Source organism: Nelumbo lutea, chromosome 3 (assembly GCF_056320005.1).
Source record: "Nelumbo lutea isolate HS-2025 chromosome 3, American lotus-T2T, whole genome shotgun sequence".
In the NCBI taxonomy this organism is placed as follows: domain Eukaryota; kingdom Viridiplantae; phylum Streptophyta; class Magnoliopsida; order Proteales; family Nelumbonaceae; genus Nelumbo; species Nelumbo lutea.
In genome coordinates, this window is record NC_142686.1 from 18,529,766 (window position 1) to 18,552,890 (window position 23,125).

Consider the following 23,125-nt stretch of genomic DNA (forward strand, 5'->3'; position numbering starts at 1 on the left):
CCCCTCCTAGTCTATTAGTAGCCCCCCACTATAAATCTCATCCTGCCCATGAATTTGACATCAATTCACGGACTGGATTCAGTCCACCCCTAGTCTACTAGTAGCTCTACCTAGGGGTGGACTGAACGGTAAAAAACAACTTATAATATGCATAATATAAACAAGTCCCTCCTCCTCCTTTTTCTTCTTTTCTTACAGTAAAAAACTAGAAAATAGAAAACATTGTAGGAATTTTTAAAGGGGCAAGCGAAGAGTATTTTAATCCATTTCATAGGAAAGGCTTTTAGATCCATACTTTTTTTGTTCGTAGATTCAGATTTCTACAGAAAACAAAATAGACAACAATGGAGGAGAGCTGAATAATGGATGAACCATGGATCTAGGCTTTTAGATTCAGACTGCAGTGGCCATTAACCTAGGTTTTGGTTTCAACTTTTGATATCTGCAAGAAAACTTCATTTACTTGATTCTGATTTACATTGCATTTGTGCATCTATAATAGGATTTCTGAAGATTAATTTTTTTTTCTCAATTTATTTCAAAAGATTAATAGTGTGGGCTTTCGAATCCAATAGTCTTGGGATATAATCTTTCAATCTCTATATATTTTTCACAGTTCCAGGTGAACTTTCATTATTTCATTTTATAAAGTAGGAAAGATTAAAGGGCTTGACTTTAATAGGTAAGTAATACTTTGGTCATTCGGTAACTTCATCCCTGAACCATGACCCACCCCATTAGATATAAAAAAACCATTATACCAGTGTTGTCTCAACTATCTGGGGGTCTTGGGAGGGGTAGACTGGTTACGGTCTTAACCTTTGATATTCTTTTTCACACAAATTGGTTGTCATTTAATTTCAACCCATTAGTTCATCATCATCATCATCTAAACCTTATCCCAACCATACGGGCGGGTTATATAAATCACGTTTCACCATTTTGTTATGTGAAGCACACCTTCATGGTTAAATTATGGGTGCTTAATTATTTTTTATTATTACTTCCACCTAAGTCCTTTCTGGTGTATCCATGATTTAATTATTTGTGGGTGCAAATAAGTACACCTCCATGATTTAATTATTCATATGATAAAAAGGTAAAATATCATCCAATCATGCTGTTTTTTTTTTTTTGGCATATTCAATTGTGGGTGCAAATAACACTTTACTCTTCTTGTTAGGTTCAGTTTTGGAAGGAGTACAAAAACAAATGTATATAGAACATAAAACCTTGTCTTTTGTATGTACTTGTATTGTACAATTGTAGTTATACTCTTTCTAAACTGAGCTGATGGAGGGAGATTTGGCCCGACCCCTTGGCCGCGCAACACGTGGAAGCAACCGAGAGTGACCTGGCAGGAGCGCCAGCTCGGCATAGCAACGTGCTCACGACCCGAGCTCCCCCAAAAAGGAATCCGAGCTCTCCCTTAGAGGTCCTGAGCCTTACAAGGAGCGCAAAGGGCAAAAACCCGAGCTAACCCACCTCGGGGCAGTTCGGGCCACACTTCTATCCAAACTCAAGACTTCACCTCGCACACCACTCAGGCACTTTGGCTCCAGGTCACATGACTAAACAACCATACCTGACACCAAAGAAGTCCGTATTCTGAGGCGGCGCGCCTGACTGATTAGGGGTCTAACACATGACAGCCGCACTCCAACGGTCACCTACTACTGCCATTTCAAGTCATTGCAGAGACGGCCCTAACAGGGAAGGCAGTGGTGGCTATGACACCCGATCTGGCATCTGGCAGAGATGATGACACCCGATCTGGCAAAGGTGATGATACTCGATCTGGCAGAGGTATGGGAGTGAGTGTATCAGGGTGATTATAAAAGGCCCCTTTCCCCCAAAGAAGAACACTAACTTGAGTTTCGGAGTGTTCTTATTGGTTTCCTGCCTGAAAATCTCCAGTTTCTTCCTTGTTTCAGGCATCTTCAGTTCCATCAGAGGCAAGGTTACCGGTAGCTAGGACCGACCAGATTGCGCATCATCAATTGGCGCCGTCTGTGGGAAAACTTCAAAAAGCCTCCCCTAACTTTTAACTCTCTCTCTCTCTCTCAAAGAAACCTTAGCTTCCATGGCTTCCTCTAGCAGCAACAGGCACAACGCCGACTTGAATGCTGTAGGGGAACACCTTCAGCCCGCCACTGTATGCATCAAACAATTCATTGTCCCCCTCTCGATGAACGGAATCCCTAGCCTCAATGTGCCAAGCACGGTGGCCCCTGTGAGTGTTCCCCTTCCCCTCCCTATCGAGACAACCTTCGCCGAACCGACCGCTGCCCCTCTAGCGACCAGCCAGAACCAGCTTGATGACTTGATGCAGTGCATGCGGGCAATGCAAGCCCAAATGCAGCAGTTCTAACAACATTAGCTCCACCAGCAGCAAGTACTACACCACATTTCTCAGCATCACTACCAACAATAGTTCCCCCAACTGCCTCTGAACCAACCGCAACTCCCACCTCGGCACCCTGCTCCCAAGCCGGTCAAGCCCTCCCCTCAGGGCGGGCGCCTTCATCGAGGGGAAGCCTCCCAACTTCAGAACCCCTCCAGGAGCCAAGCCTCATCCCCGAGCAGGAGGGAAAGACTAATTACCCCCGCCTTGCAGCTCGCTGACAGATTGGGAACCTCCTTGCCGATCAAGTCAGCACCTTGACACTCTAAGTTCGAGCTCCCGCTCGTAGAGAACCAATTCGGCGTCCTGGCCGCGGACTACCAATAATCCGGGCCGATCGAGCTCAGCAACACCGAGGCAAGTAGCGCCAATACCAGGCCTAAGCAACAGTGAAGACGCCGAACTACCACCTGCATCCTGCCCGAGCTCTGAGGTAAAGAAGAAACAAGCTCGAACGAGGTAAAAGTTGCTCCTATTCTTTCAGTCCCTTCCCCCTTGTCCTTGGAACTCCTTGCAGTTCCCATGCCCAAAGATTTCAAACTCCCTCCTCTAGACAAGTATGATGGGTCCTTTAACCCCAATGACCATGTCGATGCTTTCCAGTCCCAAATGCACCTGGCAAGGGCCAGTGAGTCCTGCATGTGCGTGGCCTTCACTACCACCTTCAAGGGAGTGGCCCACACCTAGTACAGGAACCTGGCCCCTGGGTCGATAAGAAGCTAGACTCAGTTCGTGCAAGTCTTCACCGCGCACTTCATTACTAGCAAGCGGTGCCCCCGAACTGAGGAGAGCCTCCTCGGAATAGTCTAGAGGGAAGGAGAGTCCATCCGGGGCTATGTCAAACGGTTCAATGACGCGTGCTTACAGATACCGTGCCTAGACCCTGCGGTACAGCTCGTGGCAGCCAAGAGGGTTGTGACACACAAGGAGTTCAAGTGGCACATGGTAGTCAACCAGCCCGCAACCGTAGCTGAATTCCTCAAGCTCACGAACAAATTCATAAGAACAGAGGAGGAGATCAATCAAAGGACCGAAAGCGGGATCGAAAAAAGGAAGAGGAAAGGCGAAACTTCACCAAATGGATTGAAGTTGAAACTCTCGTAACCATCACAGCTTGAAACGTCCAGGACTTCTTCTAGAAGAGCATAGTGTGCCGCTTCAGGCTACCTCGGGTGTTGATCTCTGATAATGGCAAGCAGTTCGAGGACATCAAATTCCAAGAGTGGTGCCAAGACATGGGGATCCGACAAAACTTCACGTCGGTTGCGCACCCACAAGCAAACGGTCAGGCAGAAGTCACAAACAGAGCTATCCTCCGCGGACTAAAAGCCAGGCTAGATCAAGTTAAAAGGTTATGGGCAGACAAGCTGCCCAGCGTCCTATGGGCATACCGAACTACAGAGAAGACCACCACCAGAGAAACTCCCTTCAACCTCACCTATGGCACGGAGGCAGTCATCCCAGCCGAAATCGAAATCCCCTCACTTTGGTTGGAAGCATACAGTGACAATACTAATAACGATGAGCTACGTACCAACCTCGACCTACTTGACGAGGTGAGGGACCTCGCATACATTAGGACTGCAGCATACCAGCAAAGGGTAGCTCGGTACTACAACACCAGAGTTAAGAGATGAAACGTCCACGTCGACGACCTGGTTCTCCGCAAGGTCATGGTACCTGAGCCCGACGTTGGCAAACTCGGGCCGAACTGGGAAGGGCCCTACCAGGTAAAGAGCGCACTCGGGGGAGCATACGAGCTCGAGACCCTAGAGGGTAAACAGATACCCCGGGCAAGGAACATCGTCAACTTAAAGACGATATTACCTATAAATTATCAAACTAAGCGGACCATGAGCCACTACCAGAGCATAAGGGCCAGAATGCCAAGCTAACAAGGACCTCGGCACCGTAAGGGCCAGAATGCCAAGCTGGAGATGACCTCGGCACCTCATCAATGAAGAAGGTTGCACGAGTATGGATCCCGAGGTGCATAGCCAAGGCGGAGAACAGATCAGGCGTATACCTTACTATGTTAATTCGCCCCAGGGCCTGTCTAGCAGTTCAGCAACATAGTCAGTTCGACGAAAGGAGAAAATGGCTGCCCAACACTTAACCAAAAAAGGGGATTATTCATTGCAAAATAATCTTGCTTACATTTCATCCAAAAAAAAAAAAGAGACAACAGCAACGAGCTCACAGGCCCGGAGGTACATCTTCTTCGCCTTCGGAAGGGACTTCGACAATACCCGAAGGTTCCGCTTCATCATCTGAATCCACATCATCATCAGCTGCAGCAGCCATTTCCTGAGTGATGCGCGAAGTAGTTATGGCACTAATGTCGAGCTCGGGGTATGTATTCCTTATCATCCATCGGATCAACTTGAAGCCCCTTCTGTACGAGCCCACCATCATGTCGTCAAAGCGCGGCGAAGCGATGTAATCGTTAATGGCCATCATCTTCGCCTCCTCGATGGCCTAAGAGAAGATCTCGGTCTTCTCCCTGATATCATCCTGAAGGTACTTGACCTGATGCTCCAGGTCCAACTTCAGGTCCGCCATGTGTTTCACCACCAATCCTAAGGCCTCGTTGTCCCTTTGAAACCTCGTTAGCTCGACTCGCGCAGCGCGGGAAGCCTCTTCGGCAGCTTGCACTCGCTTCAAGCCCCTCTCCGCCTGAAGTGTTTGGGCGTGGATAAAGGAGTTCACCTGCCAAAACGAGAACAAATCAACCCGACAAAAAAGAAACTAATTACCACCATGGTGTGAGAAGCAGCACGCACACCTATGTGATTTGAAGGAAGATCGGCCCACGCCGCGACCTCCTCAGGGTAAGTAGCCTTCTTACTTTTTCGGAGAGCATAGCTCGGTGTCAGCACACTCCCAACCTCATCCTGACTTCCCAAGCCTGAAGGCACAACCCGGGTATAAGCAGTATCGCCATAGGGGACCCCTGCCGTTTCCTGAACTGGAGGGACCACCTCGGGCTCCCCGGGAGGCTCCATTCTCGATGCCTCGGGCTCTGCAACCCGGGAAGGATCGGCATAGACCCGCTTCCTCCTCCTCATACCATCAAACAAGCTCGCACCTCGAGTCTTCTCTGCCTCCATAACACCTGCAAAAAGGAGCTCGGCGTCAAAAGACGAGAATAAAAACAAAGCAAAAGCAAGCCTCTGAGCAAGAAACCGACCCGAACTCAGACCGACCTGAATAAGCTTGGCCTCTATCAGGTAGTCTTGGCATTTGAGCCCAAGCTGGGCCCAGTCCTGGAGGCCCTTCACCATGTCTTTATCTAACGTGGCACCGAGATCAGGAATAGCCAACCCCCACTCGGTAGGAAACGGCCACCCCATAGCACTTTGAGCCACGAAGTAGTCTCGCTTCCATGCGGGGACCTTATTCGGAAGATCGTGCAAAAGCTTGAACCTCGGACGGGGAGACAAGTAGTAGGCCCGTCTACACCCGGGCAGGGGACCCGCTTGCTTCTTGAGCATAAGAATGGCGAAAAAGATTTCCAGGTCCAATGGAAGGAAGTGTTCGCAACAAAGGGAGATGGTCCCAACAAGGTTACGAATGGAGTTTGGGTGGAGCTGACCGACTGTAACGCCGAAGTGATTCATGACCTCGACGATAGGGGGATGGAAGGGAAGGCGCATCCCGATGACAAGCTATTTTTGGAATATCACGATCTCGTCTGGACCGTGCTCCCAAGGGAAGTCGCCCAAGGGTAAAATATAAGTATACTCCCTAGACAGGTTATACTGAGCAATAAGGGACCGAAGTCCCTCGGGCGTCATGGTGGAAGGCCCAAACTTATCTGGCATTCAACCTCGATGGGAGGTGGATGCCAAGCTACTTGAGGTGACTCGGCCTACGGGCTCGAACTCGAGCTCTTCCTCGAGCTCTACCTCGGGCCCCACCTCGAGCTCACTAAGGCTGTCAGAGGTAGCAACTCGGTTCGTGGAGCCAGCATCTGACCCCCCTAGAAGACTATCTAAACTACCTGAACTGGACATTGAATCAAAAAGAAGGCTGACTCACCAGGGAAAAGCTATCAAACTATGAAGAATGACGCGAGCTGACAGCCTTGGACACGAGCTCAAGGAACGGATGCTGAAGAATGGCGAAGGAAAGTGACCAGGGGCCCCCCACTATTTATAGCCACTGTACTCGCGCATCAACGACCATGATCAAAACCATCCAACGGCTCCCAACAAAACAGGCTGCGCACCCCCCCGAGGTGAAATCAGTTTAGCGTGAATGTTTGACGTCCAAAAATTTATAATCATTTGACATCTGCGTGTGAGCTACACGCGACCTGGGATTGACCCTTGATCGAACCAAGCCGACCCTGATTGGGCCGAAAGCGCAAGCAGGTCAGACCAGAGAAGCTCCAAGCCAAGGCCAAAGCGTCGCGGGGCAAATCCACCCGTCATCCCATGAACTCCCCACACCGGGCCAGGACCCCGGGCACGAGGAGTGGGGGCAATTGATGAAGGGAGATTTGGCCCGACCCCTTGGCTGCGCGACACGTGGAAGCAACCGAGAGTGACCTGGCAGGAAGTGCCAGCTCGACACAACAATGTGCCCACGACCTGAGCTCCAAGAAAAGGAGCCCCGAGCTCCCCTAAAAAGGAACCCGAGCTCTCCCTTATAGGCCCTGAGCCTTACAAGGAGCGCAAAGGGCAAAAACCCGAGTTGACCCACCTCAGGGCAGTTCGGGCCACACTTCTATCCGAACTCAAGACTTCACCTCGCACACCATTAAGGCACTTCGTCTCCAGGTCGCATGACTGAACAACCATAACTGACACCAAAGAAATCCGTATTCTGAGGCGGCGCGCCTGACTGATTAGGGGTTTGACACATGACAGTCGCACTCCAACAGCCACCTGCTACCGCCATCTCAAGTCGTTGCAAAGACGGCCCTGACAGAGAAGGCAGTGGTGGCTATGGCACCCGATCTGGCATCTGGCAGAGGCGATGACACCCGATCTGGCATCTGGCAGAGGTGATGACACCCGATCTGGCAGAGGTGATGATACCTGATCTGGTAGAGGTATGGGAGTGGGTGTACCAGGGTGATTATAAAAGGCCCCCTTCCCCCAAAGAAGGAGACATGTGATTTTTGTGCTTTCAGGTCTTGAAGTCTCTCATTTCCCTTACCTTCTTTAGAGCACTAACTTGAGCTTCAGAATGTTCTTACCGGATTCCTACCAAGAAATCTCCAATTTCTTCCTTGTTTTAGACATCTTCAATTCCGTCAGAGGCAAAGTTACCGACCGGATCGCACATCATCATGAGCCTTTGTCAAATAAAGAGTGAAAAAGAGATGATGTGCCTAGGTCCATGGAAGATCTATGCGAAATTCACTATTCTCAATCTACTAAATTACAGCCTTAGCATATAAACCGGCTTTGTATCATCATCACGCTAGGTTTTCAGGCTTTCCTGACCTGATCAGTACAATTGAGAATAAATAAAAAGTAAGCTCTGTACCAAAAATACTTCAATAAAGATACTAAAATACCATGAAAGATCCCCATCTTTCATTGTTGTTTTTGCTGCTGCTCGTAACTTGTCCGTTTAATATAAGACACCTTCACCAATTAAGCGCCTCTCCTTTTGTTCTTTGATCTTAATCCTTAGCTAGGCTTAGCTTGTTGGTCTGCAGTACGAATTTAATTTGCACCGGTGTAAATTCATGCATGGGAGTACAAATTCAATGAATGCATATATATATATTTAAAAAAAAGCCAAAGTCAATTACTGCACAATTTCTCTCTAATATTTGCTTTCCAATCTTCCCTACCACCACTATTGTCGCTGCTATGCACATACAGTTTATTAAGTAAATAGGTTGCAAAGTGTAAATGATGTAAGTCATATTACAAATCATTTTTGAGAACCCAAAGTGAAAACATTTATGTTTTCTTTAGAAATCAAAATCATCATCATCATCCAAGCCTTATCCCAACTACAGGCGTCCTTTCATTAAGTCCATAACCACCTAGAAATCATAACGGTGTCTAACATGAATCCTGTCTCTCTAATTCTTATTCTCGCTCTTCAGTATACAGAATGGTGAGGCTGAGCAGGATGCACGTAACGACAATTGACCATAATATAGAGAGCATGTTGTTTTCTGATAAGGTTCAAAGTATGGACGGTAGGGCGTATTGGCCTCTATTGATATTTTTTTAGGTTTTATTTATTTTTTTTGGAATCGGTTCAGAGGGGTCAGTTTAAGGCCCAGCTATCATCTGAACCAGTGTCTGACCCGATATAACCTCTGGAGGGACATATCAAGAAGCCATCTGCATGATACGTATCAGTCGATACAGGCTGATACTTATCGATACTTTGAACCTTGTCCCTGATAAGCTTCTCACTAGAGCACACCTCATACCAACCTCACAACATATCCTACTGTGTACTAGAAACATCTCCCGTAAAAACATACAAATACAGTAGATGTTACTGATGTGCGGCTGCCGTGTGTTATGAAGTTGGTGTGAAGAACTCTGTCTTAAAAATCGACCCAGAACCTTTTTTGCCTTTGGGTTAACTGTTCAATCATCTGATTTGAACGTTATCAACCTGCAAACCATTGTTTAAGTTGAACGATTTGTCTGTTATACTGTTTGGTTTGTGTGGTAAACAGACCCGAAAAGCATGGGATTTATCGTTGGAATCTCAACAAAGTATAAGGCTCAGTTAAGGAGTAATCCAGAGTAAATACATACAAAATATAAGGTTTTATACTCTACATATTTGTATTTATACTCATTCGAAACTGAGCCTAAAAGTCATGTGGTGTATGGATAAGCTTTTGCTTTTGGGCACAAAGTCTAAGTGCCTGTTTGGGAGGGCTTTCACGGAACAGCTTCTGCCTTTCTGACGTGGGCCTCACATGGGCAGCCCGTAAGCTATATTTGATAAAAATCCGAAAAGCAAAATATATTGTCATTCAGCACAAAAAACAAAAAAAAGTATTTTCCCATGAAGATTGTTTTAGTAGCTTCTTCAAAGCAGAAAGTGGGTTAATAAAAGCTTCTACCCTGTGAAAGTGGGTCAATAAAAGCTTCTACCCTTCCAAGTGGGCCCTAAAATTAGGGCTTTGTGCTTTGTGGCTTTAAAAGTGAAGCTTATTCGATCATATTCTTGAGGAAAATGTTTTCATTGTTTAATAACATTCAAATAATAAGCACATTTAATTAATATGAATATATGAAAGAATCTCATTGGAGTTGATTTCTAATAAACGACCCAGATTTCATAATTCTTGATCCTAGTTAAGATTTAAATGGACAGAATTAAATATTTGATATTTGAGACATTTTTTATGAAGATGTTGCTAAGTTGGTTCAGCTGCATTGAAGCCTCTCGATAAGCTATTCAAAGAGGCTGTGCTTCAATCCTCCAAATGGGCACTGAAAAGCATCCCCTTAGTTTATTAGGGGAAACCTATTCTGGATCGAAATAATATTTGATCCATTTTCAACACCACTGATTACAATAATGGCACATTAAAAATGAGATTAGAAAAATGACAGAATTAGTTAAAATCTAGGGGTTATATCACAATGAAAGTAATATTTTTAATAAAATTTCAAAAATAAATTAACTTTTTAAAAGTTATTTGATTAAAAATAATATCAAATTAACGGCAGATACTGTTCATCTTCTTTTGCATATCGGTAAAGCCTCTGCCCACCTCCGCCGCTGATTCCTCAACTTCCTCCGCCTTCTCCGCCACCGTTTCTAGCTTTCACCTTGTTGGCTGTGTCCTTGGCCGCCTCCCATGCACCCTACACCGTCTGCTTCGCCCTTTCTGCCACTGAACCCGCAACGTCGCCCGTCTTGCTTGCCACGTCTTGTGCTGTTCCCGTCACCCGACTTGCTCCTTTGTCTTTATCCACCGCCGTTCCGGTCATCCCACCCGTTTTGTTTGTCACGTGCTGTGCAGTTTCCCATGCCCGCTGCGTTCCTTCCTTTGCCTTGTTGACGGCCGCCCCAGCCATGCCGCTCGTCTTGTTCCCAATGTCCTGTGCGGTTTCCCTCGCTCGGTTCATCCCTTTCTTGGCCCTGTCAGCTGCCGACGAAGCCATCTCACCCATTTGTTCCTCATGTCCTCTGCAGTTTCGCTTGCTCGCTGCGTTCCAAGGTTCTGCCAATTCAACGACACATGTTCTTGTTAAGGGATTATAGCAGATAAAGTGGCGGAGGCGGAGGTATTACCGGAGGCGGCAACGGGCGGCGGCCGAGATGAATAATATGCAAAAAGAAGATAAACAGTAGTTTTACCCTTAATTTATTTTTAAAATTTTATTAAAAATATTACTTTTATAGATATTAAGACCCAAAAGTTATTCCCTAAAATCTAACATAAGAGCCTACAGTTAAAAATTATCTGATTTCCCCATTAAATAAAATCCAAATTTCATTTTTTTATGAATCTGGTCATATACATCATAACTCTTGGCCTTAAACGAAATGAATAAGTCTCCATTTCTGTTCTTCCTCTTCTCCCTCTGCAAGTTATCACTAAGTCCACCAAGTTACTGTCTCTTCTGCTTTCACCATATTAAAATTCCTTGCTCATTTCAACACTTCTGAAAATAGAAGAACCTGCAGCATGGGAATGCCATTGCTGTCTGCACCTCATTGGCCTTAACAATTGTTTACAAGGAAAAGAAGAGATAATGAACGCTGTGCCAACTATATATAAGCAAACTCATGGAGTCATCTTGGGGCTACCACATGAGTTGCCACGTGGAAGATTCCTGGGTGGCCTGAATCTCTTGGTCCTTGCTACACTGCTCATCTACCAAACAGATTGGAGAGACAAGAAAGAAAAAAGAAAATTCTTAGCATCCTGTACTCTTCCCAAACTGAGCCTAAAACCTCAAGAATGATCTCAGAAAATTCTTGGTTTCCCACCATTGAATAAAACATATTTAAAAAAAGTCAAAGTCAATGACAGCATAATTTGTCTCTAATATTTGCTATCCAATCTTTCCTACCACCATTTTTGTCGCAGTTGACTGCATATGATATGTAAGTTGTGTTGCTTCTTCCTCTTCTCTCCTCTGATCACCTCCTAGCTCCACAAATTAAATATCTTCTCTTTGCCTCTTTCTTTGGCCCATCAAAACAAGACTTTGTTCTCAGACATGGAAATAGAAGGGGCAGAGCCAGAGTTTCCAATCAGGATTATCTCCTTCTGCTCCTTTGCCTTACCCACCATTGTTTTCACTCATGGATGGCTTGCCTTCACAGAGAGTTTCTTGTCCAGAGCATGGTCTTCTGTGGTGACCGGGTTATCACTTCTCCTCTACTTTTCAAGGGTTCTTGATAAATGGAAGACCCCTCCTGTCAAGATTTTCTGGTGGGAAATCTTATTTCTAGCCATTTTGCGCATTGTCGATGCCTGCAACGTGACTAGATTCAATACCTCCATTCAACTGTTGTCCTTTGGCTTACAAATGTTCTGCTTCTTCTGGTTTTGCTTGTTAGGTCTTATCATCTACAGGGTTTTCGGTTTTGAACCTGATGGAGTTTCAAAGGTAAAAGAGTTCCTTTCATCACCAGGTAGCCCTCTGTCGCTTGAAATATCAATTCTTTCATCTGGTAATGGACTGGCAACGATGGCCGGAGATTTCCTTGCAGAAGGAAAAATAATTCTCATCTGGAAATCAGTGGTTGTGCTGTTGACACTGCTAGCTGGTGGAATTGCATTTTATTATGCCTCCCGCTACCAACACCGGATTATTGATCCGGTCCTCTTCTCAACATGGAAGAGAAGAATATATAAATACTCTCTTCTTCCTATTCTCTTCCGATTTCATGCAAATTATCTTTCCTCTCCCTCGATCCCTTGGCCTATCAGTTCACGTATGTTCTACAACAAGAAAGAGGCGGGCAAAGAAGCAGAAACAGAGTGGCCAATCAAAGTTGTCTCCTTGTGCTTCTTGGCCTTGCCCATCGCCATATTAACTCATGGGTTGCTGGTTGTTACAAGGTGCTTCTTTTCGAGGGGATGGTCGTTTGTGGCAACAGGGTTCTTAGTCATGTGGTACTATTCCATTGTCGCTCGGAAATGGAAGGTCAGAGTCAAACCGTTTTGGTGGCAGTTCTTCTTACTGTTCGTTGCGGGTGCTGTAGATTCAGGCAGTGCTAGTAATGAATACCTAAGCGTAAAGATAATGGTGTGGGCCCTGAGCTACGCGGTGCTCGCTGTCTTGATTGCGCGTCGGCTGGTTTCGTTGTGTATGGACGGCTATCCGCCGAAGGAGCCGCTGGTTTTAGAAGAAGATGGTTGGCTGTTCGAAGCACTGGTTCTATCGATCAGCAACGGAGTAGCAGCGATGTTTGCTGGGAATTTCCTCTTGGAAGGGGATATCGGATGGAAAATGATGGGAGGGATTCCCATGGTTGCAATGGGCGTTGTCACGTTTTGTTTCGCATCCTGCTACTACCAATGTATCATCAATTCTATCCGTCTTCCCCACTGGTTGCAACGCCATCTGAAGATATCGGAGAATGCAGAGTCACCGGTGGCTCCTCTGCCGCAAGCTGGAAGTTTGTTGAGAAACGAACAAGGAAATGTTTCAGATGATGTCCGCAGGGTGGGTTAGGGCTAGCTGTGCCACCGGGTTGCTTCCCTTGTTCCAACTACCTAACCCTAGATTTGTGAATATACATATATTCACTAATATATATATAAGGGGCCAATTAAACCATTCGACAACTGATATTTTGCGGCTTTTGGGTGCGTCTTGGACTGAGAATTGAATCTAATTAGTTTCTGGTTTGCTTCTGTCACTAAATTCTTTGCCATTTCTGGAGCAATTATAATAACCTAGCACTAAATTGACCACCACCATACTGGATTGGTATTATCAAGCATGATCATAAATCAATTAAAAATCGAAATAAATGCATTTCAGATAGACAAAATGGTTAGTGCATGTCAAAGTTTATGATCTTTTGGAACAACATGAAGGAAGAATGGCAAGTCAAAGAGGGGCACTTCGTTTCCTCTTTAAGTATTAAAAAAAAATCTTATTTGTTAAAAAGAGAGCTCTTATAGAATTCTGAGAGAATATGATGCTAGTAAACATGTGAATTAACTTTTATAATTTCTTTTGAATATTTTGAAGGGTGATCCGGGGTATTTGTGGGGCAGGTTTTGAAATAGCTTAAATTGCTGAAATCTCCCCTTAGGTTTTGTTCATTACTGAAATTTCCCCCAAAGTTTGGTAATTGTAATTATCCATCTTGAACTTTTTGACACAGTTGCAAGTAGACCCCTTCTATTAAAATCTTCTCACAAGATTTGCAAAATTTTCTAAGTTATCTAAGTAGTTGCTACTGAAGAGAATTTAAAGTTGCAGTGTTAACTTTGGGCGATTGATATGAAGGGCAAAAGTGGAAAATAAACCAATTTATGAAAAGAGATTGGAAGGGTTTGGGCTAACACTTCATATAAAGAGAAAATTAGGAAATTAAGCATTTTGGTCAAAAATAATTGTATAGATATTTTGGACATTTTTGTCCCTATTTTCAGAGGACTCTAACAAACAGGGTCAACCTGCAACTATGTCAGCAAGTTTAGGGGAGGTGATTGCAATTACCAAATCTCAGGGGAGGTTTCATCAAATTACCTTTTAAAATATTTGGTGATTGTGATCCCTAAGGCTGTGTTTGGTTTGAAGGAAAAAGTAGGAAAAAGAAGAGAAATGTGGGAAAACCTTTACAAACCTTATATAGGTTTCTCTATGTTTTTCTTCCTTTTCCTACCTTTTCCTTCAAACCAAACATAGCCTGAGTGTGCCTACCTGATCCGAACTCATCCCCTGTATAAATCCAGTTTTGGCATAGAACCCCCCCTCCATCATCATCTTGGCTACTATTTGGACAATTTTGGATTTTATGAATGCCTTTTTTTTTTCTCAAAACAAAAAAAACAAGTTGCATTTCTTTCTTCACCTATACTTCATTAATTCTTGCAATGGTGGCATTTTCTTAAACCTCAAGAATAATCTCAGAATTGGCGTCGAAAAAGAAAAAAAAGAATAATATCAGAATTTATTGGTTTCCCACCATTCAATATTATATTTTTAAAAAAGTCAAAGTCAACGAATGCTTGTATAACGCGGAATTAGTCTCTAATGTTTGCTTTCCAATCTTCCCCTACCCACGAATTTTGCCGTAGTTGACTGCATATGCATAGTTCATTAGTTCATAAGCAAACAGCATTTAAGCAACACACAAGACTTTCTGCTCGACATGGAAATAGAAGGGGCAGAACCAGAGTTTCCAGTCAGGATTATCTCCTTCTGCTCCTTCGCCGTATCCATTATTGTTTTCACCAAGGTTTTTAAAACTGAACCAGACAATGAATCAGTCAGGGGTCTGGTTCCCGGGTTGAATGGTCTGATTGTTCAAACTGAATGGATGGCTCATTCTGACAAAAAAATAAAAGAAAATAAAAACGGCCAAAATCGCTCAACGGTTTGAATGGTTCAAGCGGTTCAAACGGTTTGACTGCCTAGGTCAGCGGTTTATTGACCAAATCAACGTTTTTGAGTAAAATGGAACTAGTCACCTGACCGATTCCTGATTTTTCTGGTCTGACCATCCAGTCCAGTCTGATTTTAAAAACCATGGATAACTTGCCTTCATCGGGAGTTTCTTGTCCAGAGCATGGTCTTCTTTCCTGACCTGGTTATCACTTTTCTTCTACTTTGCAAGGGTTCTCCGCAAGGCTATGTTTGGTTCGAAGACAAGGTAAGAAAACCCATACAAGGTTTGTAAAGGTTTCCCTACTTTTTCCTTCGAACCAAACACAACCTAAATGGAAGACTCTCCTATCAAGATTTTCTGGTGGGAAATCTTATTTCTAGCCATTTTGTGCATTGTCGATGCCTGCAACTTGACTGGGTTCAATACCTCCATTCAACTGTTGTCCTTTGGTTTAAAAATGTTCTTCTTCTGGTTTTATTTGTTAGGTCTTGTCATTTTCAGGGTTTCTGATTTTGAACCTGATGGAGTTTCAAAGGTAAAAGAGTTCCTTTCATCATCATGTAGCCCTTTTATGCTTGAAATATCAATTCATTCATTTGATTTATTTTCTAAATTTGCCCTTTATATCCATTGCTCAAAGATAAAGCTGCAATTTTAAATTCTCTTTGTTTTTATTGTTTATAAAGTTTGTATTGTTTTCTTTTGTAGAAACTAGCCTCAATAATAACTTAATGGGTATTTTGGGCATTTTCATGTTAGAAGGTTTTATCAGAGGGAGTCTACTTGGAACTGTATCAAAAAATTTAGGGGAGATTTCAGCAATGATGATAAACTTCAGGGGAGGTTCCAACAATTTACCTCTGTTTCTGTACATTAAAAAAAGCTTGACATCAATATCCAATAAGCCAGGAACCGCAAGCAGAATGAACTAGTATCAGATAATTTTGATGGGCAAAATATTTTTGCAACAGAAAAACAATTATTTATGTCAAATAGGAAATGACTCACTAGGTGACCTAGCATATTCTATACTTCAACCAACCGAGGGTTGGCTCATTAGTGTGTTAGTTGGTTTGTTCCAGCATTCATATAGAATGAAATCCCGTAGCCAACACTTTTGAGGAAAAAAGGGGTCAAGAGGAAGTCATAATACAAAAAAAAAAGCAGGTTCTATACTTCTGTGGAGGGACTGCCATGGATCAAAGAGCATGCACAAATCATTTCACCGTATTCTCTTAAATAATAATAATAAAAAAAAAAAACCATCACCCAAGGTAAGTCACAGGTCTCTGGGGTCTTGAGACTTGAGAATGAGAGGATAGACCTCATCTTTGGCATTTATTTTTTTTAACACAAATTGCAATATATTTATAATTAGGGTTCAACTATGATTCTGGAAAAAAACTTGTAACCAATCCACCAGTATCATAAAAGTGGTAAGTGGTAGCCATATCTATAAACATCTGAGAAGAGTTATTAATACGGAAAAAATTGAAATACGACCCTGGGGGAAAAGGCGAGTGAGTGTGCTCACTAAGTGGCCAATCAAACTTCTCTCCTTGTTCTCCTTGGCCTTACCCATCGCCATATTAACTGATGGGTTGCTGGTTGTTACAAGGTGTTTCTTATCAAGAGGGTGGTCATCGGTGGCAACTGGGTTTTTACTCGTGTGGTTCCGCTCCATTGTTGCTGGGAAATGGTGGATCAGAGCCAAACCGTTTTGGTGCCAGTTCTTATTGCTGTTCGTTGTGGCCAATATGGACTCTAACCGTGTAAATGAATACGAACTCATCACTGCATTGATGTGGGTTGTGATCGTGTTGGTGCCCTTTATGTTTGTTTGTGATTTGGCTGCTTTCGTTGTGTACAGAAGGTTATCCACCGAAGACCCCGCTGATTAAAGAAGACGATGTTGGGTTGTTGGAAATGCTCAGTCTGTTGATCAGCAACGGAATAGCAATGATGATTGCTGGGTATTTCCTCTTGGAAGGGGACATGAGGTGGAAAATGGTGGGAGGGCTTCCCATGGTTGTAAGAGGTGTTGTGTTTTGTTTGGCATCCTGCCACAACCACTATATCATCAATTCAATCGTTCTTCCTCCTTGGTTTCAAAGCTATCTTAAGATTTCGGATGCAGAATTACCAGAAGCTGGAAGTTTCTTGTGAAACGAACAAGGAAATATTGCAATTTCTGTAGATGGAATCATTTTACTTATATTTTTGCTTTGGCATGAGAATGCTCCTAACACAAGATGGTTTTATTGTTGGGATGTCCACAAAATGTGAAAATGAATATTTGGTGTTTGGATGAGCTTTTGCTTCTGGGCTTTGGGCTGTGTGAAAAAAAGACTGCGGATAAAACGTGTTTGGGAGTGTTTGTAAGAATTGCTTTTTTTTTTTTTTTTTAAATGCATTTATTTGAATCTCAAACACTTGTAAGATCCACAGTCCACAGCACCCAGGTTTTGTGCTTTTGGGCCTTAGAAGCACCAACTCCGGGGCTTGTCCAAACGTATATTTGAGGAAAATGTTTTCATTGTTTATTAACAATTCAAATAGTAGTAAATCCATTTAATTAATGTGAGTGTGAAAGAATCTCATTGGACTTGATTTCTAATAAATGGCCCGGATTTCATGATTTTTTATACTAGTTAAGATTTTGGTTCCATGTAAATGGACAGAATTAAATAGTTTTAGAACAAAATATTTGAGCCATATTTTTGCCCTTTCCACAATGAAAATCAGAACAGGCAAAAAAGCAGTTTTTTCTGTAACAGGAAAGGAAATAATTGCTGCAATATTTCAAACTGAGAATAATTTAATCCATTTTAAGCAGCCTAAGCTTAGAAACAAGAAGTAAAATACTATCCAACTCATTATTCATTCCCTTTCTCCTGAGTCTACGATTTAGTGTTCCCCAATGGAAGTGCTAATAAAGTTGATGCAGTCTCTGGTTCTGGTTCTGCACCTTGGTCGTACCCCTCATCAGTTTCACCCATGGATTAGTTGCTAACTTGCCATTATGTTCTGTGTGTTCTCCACATCAGGTAGATCGTAGAGATCAGGTTGTTATTGTCTGCTTCTAATTAATTGTCTACCAAAGATGGATGAGCTCTTCTTCTAGAGTTCTTTCACTTTGAAATCTCCCATGATGCAACTTGTTCCTCCACCCCTATCTGATATAGACGGGTAAGCTTTACAAGTTACCAATTATTGGTTTTGGTCTTGCATCTTCTGTAAGTGTATTTGATTGGGTATGTAGAAAACATGGCGAGATAGATAGTGGGAAGAAAACAGAGCTATTACATGTTCATTCTGTACCAGTTAATTGATAGAGGAAGTAAAAATAGGCCTTGGCATTTGCAAATCTGCATTTGATTAAAGAATGATGCTTAATTTTATTTTTCAGAAAAGGTTAACTTTCATTAAAAACACAAAGGATGTACATGAGACGATTTTGGTGGAAGTAGTAAGAAACGATTTAAGTATCCATAATTTAACAATGGATATGATATTGAACAGAACGGAGTGGCGAAATAGGATTCATGTAGCTGACCCCATATAGTTGTGTTGCTGCCAAAGATGGGGCCGAGGGCAACAAGAATTTCGCTGGTGTCCGCGACCGACAGGTCCAACTTGTAAGCAGGAGAAGAGTACACGTCAAAGGCCCTAGGTGTTATCTCAGGGGCGGAGACTCCGACGGTCAAGTTAGCCAAGTGCCAAGAGAGAGGTTGGATCAGGCTTGAGACGAGGCCTCAGAACTTAGTCCTTAATAACTATGGAGAATTCTCATGAGATTCTGAATGAAAGAGAGTAAGTGCCTTTACCTTGAAATGAGCACCCCCTTTTTATAGCTGAACTTGCCTTGAAGTGGTTGGAGGCAGTTAAAAATGTGCAACCAGGATTCCATCTAGCTGATGCCACATGGAGTGGTCCGAGGCCTGCCAAGTACACCTACATCAAGTTGGGACAAAGCTTAGATGATGATGATGATGATTATGATGAATGAGGCCTTCCATAGTTCACTAGTCCTTCAGAGCACAGTATCCAGGAAGCATCCAATTAAGTTGAACCCCGCATTCCCAAAGGAAAAACAAGGGTTAATAGGTTCTTTTTGAACTCCTTGCAGGGTTGTTAAACATATAGTGAACAAAGGGGCAAGTCTAAGCCATTAGAACAACTGATATTTTGTGGGTTTTTGGATGGGTCTTAGACTGAGAATTGGGACCTCTAATTAGTTTCTAGCTTGCTTCTGTCACTCAATTCTTGCCATTTGTGGAACAGTAATATGCTAGTACTAGCTTGACTATCGGTAATTCGCTACAGATAAGTCACCAAACTGGTTTGGTAACATCAAGTTGATCATAAATTGCATAAGATACAAAAACCCAAATACATTTCAGTTAGAGATTGATGGTTAGTGCATTCTCCCATATCCTGAAATTATGAAAGTGCTAAAAAATAAACTATACTTCAAGGGATATGGTGGTGTCGCCATGACATTGATATCCTGAATTGATGATCAGATGTCTGTCCTACACAAGTTCTATCAATTTAATTAGGGTCACATTTGAAGCCCATCTGTGAGGGCTGAGAAGAAGATTCAGCTAAGCTGATTTAGCTGCTTTGATGCACTTAAGATAAGCTATTCGATGCTGAAGCAGATATCCCTTCAAATGATAAATGAATGCTGTGCCAACCACATATATAGAAAACTCGTGGAGCCATCTTGGGATACCACATGATCAGTTGCCACGAGGAAGATTCCTGGGAGCTGTGGATCTCCCTGCTACACAGTTCATCTACTAAACTAGCTAATTCTACTTGCAAAGAAAAAAAAAAGAAAATTCCATTCTTCATCTACACTTCATTGATTTTTACAATGGTGGCATTTTCTTAAACCTCAAGAATAATGTCAGAAACTAATGGTTTCTCACCGTTCAATATATAAAACATATATTTTAAAAAAGTCAAAAGTCAATGAATGCTTGTATAATGCAGAATTTGTCTCTAATGATTGCTTTCTAATCTTCCCCTACCCACCATTTTTGTTGCAGTTGACTGCATATCCACAGTTCATTAATTCATAAGCAAATAACATTTAAATTAATTTTGTTACTGTTAGGATTTAAACTCTGAATTACCGATTAATTAGTATGGCAAACAAGAAAATAATTGAGGAATATGTGAATTATAAAGCAAATAATAAGAGCAAAAGAAAGATAAAGACGGCACCAGATTTACGTGGTTCGGTCAAAGAGACCTACATCCATGGGAGAAGAAAGAAAACTTGTTTATTCATGTCCTTGATGAGAGAACTATAAACTAACCACCTTACTAGTGCCGAAATGCCTTTACAAAGCCTTGAAGCACTCAAAAGCATAGATGACTGCTTTGATCTGGTGTGAAAGAATCCTTAATGGCAATGGTGAAGCAAGGAAAAACCGATTCCAAACAGAATAGGAGCAGATCTTGCTGGAAGATGGCGATGGAGTTCTCCCAATCTCTTCAGCTTTCTAATGTTCTCTCCATGCAACCTACTACCCCAAGGAGGCACCCTTTTTATAGAAGAAAATAGGGAACATGGTCCTTAAAATTCTGGCAAAAAAATAAATAAATAAATAAATAAAGGGGCAAAGTAGAGGAATCAAAATAAATGCAGCAGTTTTGGTGGAGTAATTGTGACTATTGAGTCACAGCAGTCATACCAAAAGACAATAGTTATTGTGGCTGTTGAATTCCTTAGCCACACCAAACGTCAACAGTTACTTCTTTCTCTTCTCTCCTCCCATCTCCACCTCCAAGTTTCACAATTCACAAACTCAATATCTTCATTTTTTCTCTCCCATCAACACAAGACTTTCTGCTCGGCATGGAAATAGAAGGGGCAGAGCCAGAGTTTCCAATCAGGATCATCTCCTTCTGTTCCTTCGCCATACCCATCATTGGTTTCACTCATGGATGGCTTGCCTTCACAGAGAGTTTCTTGTCCAGAGCATGGTCTTCTATGGTGACCGGGTTTTCACTTTTCTATTTTTCAAGAGTTCATGCTAAATGGAAGACCCCTCCTGTCAAGCTTTTCTGGTGGGAAATCTTATTTCTAGCCATTTTGCGCATTGTCGACGCCTGCAACGTTGTCCTTTGGCTTACAGATGTACTGCTTCTTCTGGGTTTTGTTGCTAGGCCTCGGCATTTTCCTGATTCTAGCCTCTGAAGCTGATGGTGTTTCACAGGCGGCATACGAGATCCTGTCAGCACCAGGTGGCTCCTTGAAGCTTGAAATATCAATTCTTTCATCTAGTAATGGACTGGCAACGATGGCCGGAGATTTCCTTTCAGAAGGAAAAATAATTCTCATCTGGCGGTTGGGCTGTTGACACTGCTAGCTGGTGGAATTGGATTTAATTATGCCTCCCGCTATCAACTCCGCATTACTGATCCAGTCCTCTTCTCAACATGGAAGAGAAAAATATATAAATATTCTCTTCTTCCTATTCTCTTCCGATTTCATGCCAATTATCTTTCCTCTCCCTCTATCCTTTGGCCTATCAGTTCACGTCTGTTGTACAAGAAAGAGGCGGGCAAAGAAGCAGAAACAGATTGGCCAATCAAAGTTGTCTCCTTGTGCTTCTTGGCCTTGCCCATCGCCATATTAACTCATGGGTTGCTGGTTGTTACAAGGTGCTTCTTTTCGAGGGGATGGTCGTTTGTGGCAACAGGGTTCTTAGTCATGTGGTACTACTCCATTGTTGCTCGGAAATGGAAGATCAGAGTCAAACCGTTTTGGTGGCAGTTCTTCTTACTGTTCGTTGCGGGTGCTGTAGACTCTGGCAGTGGTAGTAAGCGTAAAGATAATGGTGTGGGTCCTGAGCTACACGGTGCTCGCTGTCTTGATTGTGCGTCGGCTGGTTTCGTTGTGTATGGACGGCTATCCGCCGAAGGAGCCGCTGGCTTTAGAAGATGATGATTGGCTGTTTGAAGCACTGATTCTGTCGATCAGCAACGGAGTAGCAGCGATGAATGCTGGGAATTTCCTCATGGAAGAAGGGCAGATGATGTGGAAAATGATGGGAGGGATTCCTAATTTTCTATGGTTGTAATGGGCGTTGTCACGTTTTATTTCGCATCCTGCTACCATCACTATATCATCAATTCTATCCGTCTTCCCCACTGGCTGCAACGCCATCTAAAGTCATCTGACGCAGAATTACTGCCTTACTGGTAGCTCCTCCACGGAAAACTGGACGTTTGTTGGTAAACGAACAAGGAGATGTTTCAGACGTCCGCAGGGTGGGCAAAGTAGTTGGATCAAGTAATCGACTCTAGATCCAATCCTGTTTGGCAGCCGAGAACAAGTTTACATCCGTATTGTTGAGTCTCTCCCTCCCTCTCCCTCTCCCTCTCACTCTCTCTCATCAATAATCGAAACGTCTACAGAAATATCATTTTTACAAATCAAAAGTGAATAATACATTTTATGAAGTTGCCAAGTGGCCCAGCTATGAAAAGAGGGAAAGAAAAAAATCTGGGGCAGTCAGTTTTTATTGACTTTATTTTTTATCGTTTTTCAATGACTGTTGTAACTTAGACTAACATCACGTCGAAAAAACCTCGCGGATCAGATAAAATTTCTAATCAAATCGGATTATATCCTTTACCAAATCCGATCTGATATTATGATCTATTCCATTTGCAACTCTAAAACATATTCTATCGTTCTTGTTTATAACATTCTAGACATGGTGTCATTTGTGACCTGTGCCAAGTACTACTTGATCGTCACTAAAAAGTGGAACACCCGCTAGCCAAACCTTTCTGCTCTTGCTGTCATCATCTTAATGTGTGCCCTCCTTGGTAGGTCTTTCCTTTTGGTATAAAAGATAAAACTTCAATAAGCCTAGAACCACAAACAGAAGGAACTAGCACCAGATATTTGCAACAGGAAAATAATTATTTATGAATGTTGTTTATGTCAAATAGGAAAATGACTCATTAGGAGACCTACCAGATTCTGTGGAGGGGCTTGAGACTTGAGAGTGAGAGTTCCCATTTTCTTGATTGATCATTGGAAGTGGAAGCAAAACAATCATTAACACACACCCAAGCAACAACGATTCATTTAGCTCAAACAAATTACAAATACATGTGGAGCGGAGAGCCCTGTTGGATTCTCGTGTATTTTGGAGGGAA

At 42.9% G+C, this 23,125-nt stretch overlaps 3 long non-coding RNA genes across 3 annotated transcripts; 1 reads left to right on the forward strand and 2 right to left on the reverse strand.

Moving 5' to 3' along the window:
* The first annotated feature begins 15,095 nt into the window (after window positions 1-15,095).
* On the forward strand, window positions 15,096-17,244 carry LOC148863339 (uncharacterized). Its single transcript, XR_016110761.1, has 3 exons — window positions 15,096-15,470; window positions 16,554-16,707; window positions 16,806-17,244. It is a non-coding gene; the product is annotated as an uncharacterized LOC148863339 (long non-coding RNA).
* A 1,067-nt stretch (window positions 17,245-18,311) lies between these two features.
* On the reverse strand, window positions 18,312-19,019 carry LOC148863340 (uncharacterized). The gene is made up of 2 exons (XR_016109918.1): window positions 18,763-19,019; window positions 18,312-18,676 (listed from the first exon to the last, which is right to left on the reverse strand). It is a non-coding gene; the product is annotated as an uncharacterized LOC148863340 (long non-coding RNA).
* A 1,067-nt stretch (window positions 19,020-20,086) lies between these two features.
* LOC148863341 (uncharacterized) lies at window positions 20,087-22,341 on the reverse strand. The gene is made up of 2 exons (XR_016109917.1): window positions 20,644-22,341; window positions 20,087-20,533 (listed from the first exon to the last, which is right to left on the reverse strand). It is a non-coding gene; the product is annotated as an uncharacterized LOC148863341 (long non-coding RNA).
* Window positions 22,342-23,125: the final 784 nt, after the last annotated feature.